This window comes from Lactuca serriola, chromosome 3, assembly GCF_051521515.1.
Source record: "Lactuca serriola cultivar US96UC23 chromosome 3, Lser_US96UC23_V15, whole genome shotgun sequence".
Lineage (NCBI taxonomy): Eukaryota > Viridiplantae > Streptophyta > Magnoliopsida > Asterales > Asteraceae > Lactuca > Lactuca serriola.
Genome location: NC_136410.1, coordinates 195,627,596 through 195,636,412, shown reverse-complemented (window position 1 = coordinate 195,636,412; position 8,817 = coordinate 195,627,596).

The following is an 8,817-nucleotide window of genomic DNA, read 5'->3' as shown; positions in this document are numbered from 1 at the left end:
GACACAACCTAAACGAGAATTGAAGGTCCCGTCATTACTAGTACAACGGTAAAAAGTCTGACGAAAACGGACGTCGGATGAAGAAGTTATGAATTTTTAACGGATTTTTGTGTCCCGGTCTGTTAAAAATAATAATATTAAAATTAGAATCAAAATTAGCTGAAAAAGTCTAAATGAAAGTTGTAGAGAATAATTTTATCTACGCGTGCATAAAAAGAACGTCAAAAATGGAGCCCGTATGGGAAAGTTATGGATTTTACATGATTTGGCACATTTTTCGAGAATTTTCGCATGAATAGTGCTACCACGTCATGCCTCGCATGCAGCCTCCACGTGTCACGTCCTGATAGGACCGAGGTTTGCTATGTCACCTTCTGATTGGGCCAAATCCGCGATCCACTAAACCTCGGACACATTCGCAGGAGACACCCCGCGGACACTCCTCGGACCCTCGTGCCCTCCTCCCATTGGATCGAAGTTAGGTCCAATCCGAAGCAGCCAGCTGTCCGACCGAAGCTTTGCCCTTCTGCCGCATGTTCCGAGCCTTGCATACGTGCCTCTCCCTCCTCGCTTCGGATCCGACCCTCGCAGCTATATATAGTGGCTGCGAGACCTCTCGGGTAATTTTGGAAAATTGCCACTTTCACCCCCCTTTTTGATATTTTTACTATTCCGACTTCCCCCGAAGCCCCGGTACTGATTCCAAAGCACGGAACACGCCCCGAGACTCCCGAGAAGCCCGAAAAATTTATCTTTTCGGTTTTGAAGCTCTACCTTCGCAGAGCCCGGTTTTCAACAAAGAAAGTGATATTTAGTGAAGGCTATACTTTTCTTGCTAACCTGATGCCTATCTCCTTGCCCAACTTTGAAATTATTCTCGGCATGGATTGGTTATCAAAGAACCACGCAGAACACTTGTTCTATGAAAAGATAGTACGCATTCCTATTGAAGGGGAGAATCCTATCTATGTCTACAGTGAACAAAGACTCTTAAAAATAATATCTTTCCTTAAAGCTCGTAAATTCATATCGAAAGGGTGTTCTATCTATCTGGCCTACACAGTTGATGTCTCAAAAGAGGAGAAGAAAATTGTAAATGATGTTCTCGTTGTTAACGAATATCCTGATATTTTCCTTGATGACTTTCCTTTCCTTCCTCTGGATAGGCAAGTAGAATTCCGAATTGACCATGTGTCTAGTGCTGATCCGATTGCAAAGACTCCTTATCGTCTTGCGCCAGCTGAGATGAAAGAAATGATGATCCAACTGTAGGAACTACTTGACAAGGGTTTCATTCAACCGAGTACCTCTCCCTGGGGTGCTCCGGTACTGTTTGTCAAGAAGAAAGATGGATTGATGCGAATGTGCATTGATTATCGTGAGCTGAATAAGGTGACTATCAAGAACAAGTACCCACTACCTCACATCGACGATTTATTCGATCAACTTCAGGGTGTTAGCTATTTCTCAAAGATTGATCTAAGATTTGGCTATCATCGGTTGAAAGTTCACGAGCAGGATGTATCGAAGACTACTTTTCGTACTCGATATGGACATTATGAATTCCTTGTTATGTCGTTTGGTTTAACAAATGCTCCTGCTATATTCATGGATATGATGAATCGGGTATGCCACCCAATGCTCGATAAATCAGTCATCGTATTCATTGAGGATATTCTAATCTATTCCAAGTCTGAAGTTGATCATGTCATTCATCTTCGTGTGGTATTAGAACTTCTTCGAAAGGAGAAACTATATGCTAAATTCTCGAAATGTGAATTTTGGCTTCGCCAAGTTCAATTTCTCGGCCATGTTATTTCTAGTGATGGTGTATCCGTAGATCCTATCAAAATCGAAGCCATTCAAAATTGGGAAGTGCCCCGTAATGCTTCCGAAATTCGCAGTTTCTTAGGTCTCGCAGGATATTACCAGAGATTCATTAAAGACTTTTCTCGTATAGCCGTACATCTCACGAGTCTTACATGGAAGGAAGTGAATTTCGAATAGGGTGAAGCCCAAGAAAAATCTTTCTCAACTCTAAAATATCTTTTGACTCATGCTCCAATCTTATCACTCCCAGAAGGTGATGATAATTTCTCCGTATATAGCAATGCTTCAAGATTGGGACTCGGTTGTGTGTTGATGCAACGTGGCAAAGTGATAGCCTATGCCTCAAGACAACTGAAATATTATGAAAAGAATTATCCCACTCATGATCTCGAACTCGCTGCAGTGGTATTCACCCTAAAAGTTTGGAGGCATTATCTTTTTGGTACAAAATGCCAATTATTTACCGACCACAAAAGTCTCAAGTACATATTCAGTCAACAAACTTTGAATATGAGACAACAACGAGCCATGGAGTTGATCAAAGTTTATGATTGTGAAATCCTATATCATCCTGGAAAAAGCCAACGTAGTTGCCGATGCATTTAGCAGAAAGGTTTATCGCAATAGTATGTGTTATGTTATTACTCATACTACAGTAAAATTCGCTATTTTAGATGAATTAGAGAAATTGAATGAAGAGGCCCTAAAGCCAGAAAATGTGAAGAAAGAAGGGATGATACATTATAATGATGCTTTACTTGATGATCCGCGACGATTAAAAGTATTCAAGAATTGGTTGTGGATTCCAAAGATTGGTGCATTGAGACAGAAGATTTTAGATGAAGCTCATAAATCTAAACTGTCAATCCATCCTGGTACAAGTAAAATGTACTATGATGTAAGAGCTGATTATTGGTGGCCTGGATTAAAGAAAGACATTGGAAGATAGGTACAATAATGCTTAGTATGCTTGCTAGTCAAAGCAGAGCACCAAAAGCCTTATGGAACCCCAGAAAGTCTTAGTGTTCCTATATGGAAATGGGAATAACTGTCCATGGATTTCATTACCAAATTGCCAAAGACTGCTAGATAGCACGATAGCATTTGGGTAATCGTCGACCGCCTGACTAAAAGCGCTCATTTTATTGCCATGCGTGAAACGGCTCCAATAGAGAAATACGCACAAGTATACTTGGATGAAATTATGGCAAGACATGGTGTGCCATTAAAGATAATTTCCGATCGTTATACTCACTTCACTTCTCACTTTTGGTCGAGTATGCAACGTGAATTAGGATCTCGAGTTGCTCTCAGCACAACTTATCATCCCCAGATAGATGGTCAAATGGAGAGAACAATCCAAACAGTAGAAGATATGCTTCGTGCATGTGTCTTGGAGTTCGGTGGTAACTGGGATAAATACTTACCTCTTGTCGAATTCTCGTATAATAACAGTTACCACGCTTCAATCAAAATGCCACCATATGAGGCATTATATGGTCGCAAGTGTCGTACTCCATTATGTTGGCGAGACATATGACAGAAGATCCTTGGAGGCCCTGAAATGATTCAAGATGCCACCGACAAGATTCAAATTGTACGAGAAAGAATGAAAGCGGCCCAGGATCGACAGAAGTCCTATACAGAAAAGAGGAGGCAACCCATAGAATTTCAAGTGGGTTATTTTGTAATGCTGAAGGTATCCCCATGGAAAGGAAAGTTGAGTCCCAGATTTGTTGGACCTTTCAAAATCATCCATAGAATTGGAAAGCAAGCATACCGCTTAGAATTGCCTGAAGATTTCGCAGGTATTCATGATGTGTTTCATGTGAGCTATCTGCGCAAATACTTGAGCATCAATGATGAGACAGTTCCATTATCCGAGGTGAAATTGGATAATAAGTTAAGATATGTAGAAGAGTCGGAAGAGATCATGATGAAAGAACAACTAATCTACGTAATAAAGAAGTGGAGTTGGTGCTTGTCAAGTGGAAACACCATCGAGGCCCAAATTATACTTGGGAAAATAAGAATGAGATAAGAGCAAAATATCCCCATTTATTTTAATCGATGTAATTTCGGGGATGAAATCCTCAAAAGGAGGAGGTATTTGTAACATACACGTTTTGAAATCGTGTTTTAAGTATATAATATTATGAAATATTATGTGAATTTGAATGTTGAGTTCTAACAGATAGTCTTTACTAGAATTGAAGTAAAACTATGCTTAGAATCATTCAGAAAGTATTGGAAGTCTAATGAGATTCCAATCAAATGTCAAATAGTGAAATTTAATGAAAATATAAAATTTGGAATAAGTAAAATTTTATTATTGAAAGTTGTAGATAATCTCGTTAGAAACATTTAGGCGAAAACCTCATCGAAATCCAAGTTATAACGAAGAAGTTATAACCAATTGATGATCCGCGACAAAACCGGCACGGCGCCGAATGACGTAAAATGTGAGTTTTTGATAAACTTCTTTTTAGCCTTAGTAATCTAAATAAAAGTTGTAGTATTCGTTAAACCGAGAAGTTCGATAAAAAGAACGCCAAAATCTGACTTCGTATGATGAAGTTATGATTTTTCGAAGTTTCAGCTTAGCAGTAGACAACTAAAAACTCAAATTTTAGATCGAGTGATTTTTAGCTGACACAACCTAAACGAGAATTGAAGGTCTCATCATTAGTAGTACAATGGTAAAAAGTCTGACGAAAACGGATGTCGATTGAAGAAGTTATGAATTTTTAACGGATTTTCCTGACAAGGTCTGTTAAAAATAATAATATTAAAATTAGAATCAAAATTAGTCGACAAAGTCTAAACGAAAGTTGTAGAGCATAACTTTAGATACGCGAGCATATAAAGAACGACAAAAACGGAGCCCGTATGAGAAAGTTATGGATTTTACAAGATTTGACACATTTTTCGAGAATTTTCGCATGAATAGTGCTGCCATGTCATCCCTCGCATGCAGCCTCCACATGTCACCTCCTGATAGGACCGAGGTTGGCTGTGTCACCTTCTAATTGGACCAAATCTGCGGTCCACTAAGCCTCAGACACATTCGCAGGAGACACCCCGCGGACACTCCTCGGACCATCGTGCCCTCCTCCCATTGGACCGAAGTTAGGTCCAATTCGAAGCAGCCAGCTGTCCGACCGAAGCTTCGCCCTTCTGCCGCGTGTTCCGAGCTTCGGATACGAGCCTCTCCCTCCTCGCTTCGGATCCGACCCTCGCAGCTATATATAGTGGCTGTGAGACCTCTCGGGTAATTTTGGAAAATTGCCACTTTCACCCCCCTTTTGATATTTTTACTATTCCGACTTCCCCCGAAGCCCCGGTACTGATTCCAAAGCCCGAAATACGCCCCGAGACTCCCGAGAACCCCGAAAACTTTATCTTTTCGGTTTTGAAGATCTACCTTCACAGAGCCCGGTTATAAAGAAAACTCCCGGTTTTCAACGAAGAAAGTGATATTTAGAGCCGAAGTGCTGCCCAAATTAATATTTTAGTGTTATTATTCCGGGTTATTTTCCCGTGTTATTTTTATTCGCTATTTTTAATAGCAAAGAAATACCTTTGACCATGTGATCAGTGAAAGGACTTAGATTCACATTGGTATTGATATGTAGCCTCTAGCCATGTAGAACATGTCTCCGTAAGAGAATGATTACTATTCTATGGTATTGGCAGAAGGTTAGACAGGGCTATAAGCCTGAAATCTACCAAAATGTTAAATCCGAAGTTGTATGTCTTTTGTGCCATTTGGGCCAAAGCTCTATTGATATATATCAAGTATGAAAATTGTTATGTCTCATTGATTGTATATCTTTAAATCAAATCAATGATTGATACGGAAAGTTTGTCACATGATTCACATATGTCGTTGTTATTCCTTGTTCCTCTTTGCTTCTGCCATATTGAAGTATATGTATGGCATAACGTTATATTGTATCTATTATTGAACTCACTAAGCGTCACCGCTTTCCCTCTCAATGTTTAACAAATTGTAGGAGATAAGCATCCAGTATAGTTATATACTGGTAGAATATTTTTGAATAGTTTGAACTATTGTATTGATAGAAGCTTAAGAATAGTTTGAAACTATTGTATTTTGCACTCCCATATGTATAAAACTATAGAATCCTGGGAAGTTATGTAATATATAACACTTTAAAATAGTCGGTTTGTATCCAGTAGTTTGTAACCTCTTTAACAATGTAAAATATTGCTTTTATGAATATGCAAGTAGCATGTTTTGGAGTAACTATCTTGCCAAGTATGAAAGTTTGGGTCTTTCATAAATACGAAAGTGAGGGTCTCTCACTTTTGCTTTAAGTATGGTTAGTCGATATCGAGGGAACCCTGTTAGAGCTCATTGGACAGAAGTTAAGAACATTCTTAAGTACCTACGAAGGACTAATGACTAGGTTCTTATACTTGGTGGGAGTGATGAATTGAGAGCGAAAGGGTATAGTGACGTCAACTTTCAGACCGACAGATATAAATTCCACTCTCAGTCGAATTGAATGTTTACCCTAAATGGAGGAGAAGTTTCGTTGAAAAGTTCCAAGAAGGAGATCGTGGTTGATTCTACGTGCGAATCAGAGTACATAGCAGCGAGCAAAGCGTCGAAGGAGCCGATATGGTTGAAGAACTTTTTTGGAGACCTAGGAGTTGTACCAGCCATAAAGGAGCCCATGGAGATTTTCTGTGATAACGAAGGAGCGGTTGCCTTAACCAAGGAACCAAGGGATCATGGCAGATCTAGACATATCGACAAAAAATACTACTTCATCAGAATTCTGGTAAAAGAAGGACTCCTTGTGGTTAAGAGGGTATCGTTAGAATAGAATCCCATAGATCCCCTCACAAAGGGACTGAGTAGGATTAAGCACGTTCGGCATGTGAGGAGCATTGGTCTGAAGGACGATATTAGTTTTAGTGATTAGATAGATGTTTAGAAACTTGTAATAGATAAATGTAATTGACATTTCATGATTAAGTAATGGAGATTTATTTATGAGTAAAGTTTACGATCTTGTGTCGATTGTTTACTATTATTTCACTTTTGCATGTTTTTACTTCCAGAATAATTAGTTTGTTCAAATTATCCATAGTTGATCATACTTTGGGAGTAAGTAATGAGGCAAGACTGTCATGAATTGCTTTATAGATTAACTAAGTGCTTAGAAATAGCAAAGCTTTACTGCAACGTTCATGATTACTTCTGAAATAAGATTTGAGTATTGGATTAATCATACGCTCATGTGAATCACTTCATGGAATTTATCACGAGTAATTGTGAGACGATAATATCGTATAACCTTTAAACCGAGATATATGAGTTGTTTACAAGTTGGTTGTGCATTGATAATGCGTAAACACATCAGTAACTTGATGTTATAAAACGTGTTGTTGTGTATGATTTGACGAGTAAATAGTACAAGCATATAAGCCAAAGTTTATATGTACCTTTTATCCTAAGAGGGTAAAAGTGATATCTTAGGCCCCTCGATGATTTTGTGTTGACTTATGTGTCGGGAACAGTCAGGACTGAATTAATGTGTTCAATTAAGTTCGTTGTCAAAAAAAAATTAGGCAAAAAACTGTTGGACATTAAGAATGATCATGTTCCATGTATTTTTCCACAGGATATCTTGTTGAACAGAGGATTATACGATCCCATATCTAAAGGACGCGTCATTGACTAGATCAGAGTTTGACAACGGCTTTTGAGATCTATGATTGCTAAGTCAGATTCTGAAGTTGCACTGGCAGTTATAGTTATTAGACTTATGCAAGTGGGAGACTATTGGATTGGGTGTCTAAGCCGATAACTATAATTAGGATGTACTTGATCTGATAGTAGCATGGTCCTTTTGGGTTGCCTTCACCATAGCAACAGGATAGGATGAGTTTTGGATTAAGAGGTTATTTAATGGTTTGTTAATATATTATAAGAATAATATATTAATTGAGAAATCATATTATTTAAATAGTATTGATCAGAAATTAATTTGGAATTAATTTAGTGATCAAAAGAGACTGATTAAAAATAAAGGGACTGATATTGCAGATCATTGATAATTGCAAGTCCGGCTGGTGGACTCCTAAAATAAGGAGTGGACGAAATCTATGAGAAGCTCATAGAAGATTTCGTCCAAGGGGCCTTATAGAAGGTGTCCATTGATTACTTAAGGCTTAAGCATAGAATTAAGGTTTCCACATAAAACCCCTAGCAGCCACAAGTATATAAGGATCCCTTAACACCTTGAAATCGGCATGTGCATTCTTAGAGAAGCCCTAGCCAAAATCAAGAAGCTTCCATCACCTCTCCCTCATTCATCTTTGCTAGTGGTGTTTGTGACTTCATTAGAGGTGCAACACTTGTAGCACTAAAGCTTTCAAAGGTCAAGGAATTGAAGTGAGGATTACTTGTTACTACTAGCAAACAAGAAAGGTATGGTATGATCAAAACCCTAATATGTTTGGATTTTGATTTTATATCTTAGAATTAGATTTCTTGCTTTGGAAAATTAATTTGCGTGTATTACTTGAGAAAAACCTAGATCCAAAGCAATTAGGGTTGCATGTGCACATAGGAATTTTGTAATGCTCAAAATCCATAAGAAGAAACGTTATCCGTTAGCAACGATTGATGATCTCTTCGATTAGTTGTAGGGGGCATCTTAGTTTTCCAAGATCGATATGAGGTCTACCTACCATCAGATGAGGGTGCAAGAGGAGGATATTCAAAAGACAGCCTTTCAAACTCGTTACGAGCATTACCAGTTTGTGGAGATACCTTTTAGACTCACCAATGCACTGGCGACGTTCATGGATTTCATGAACCGGGTGTGTAGGCCCATATTGGATCGATCAGTGATCATCTTCATTGATGACATTTTGTTATATTCGAAGACTAAAGAGTAGCATGAGGACCATTTGCGCGAGATTCTCAGAGTTTTGAGGATGGAGAGG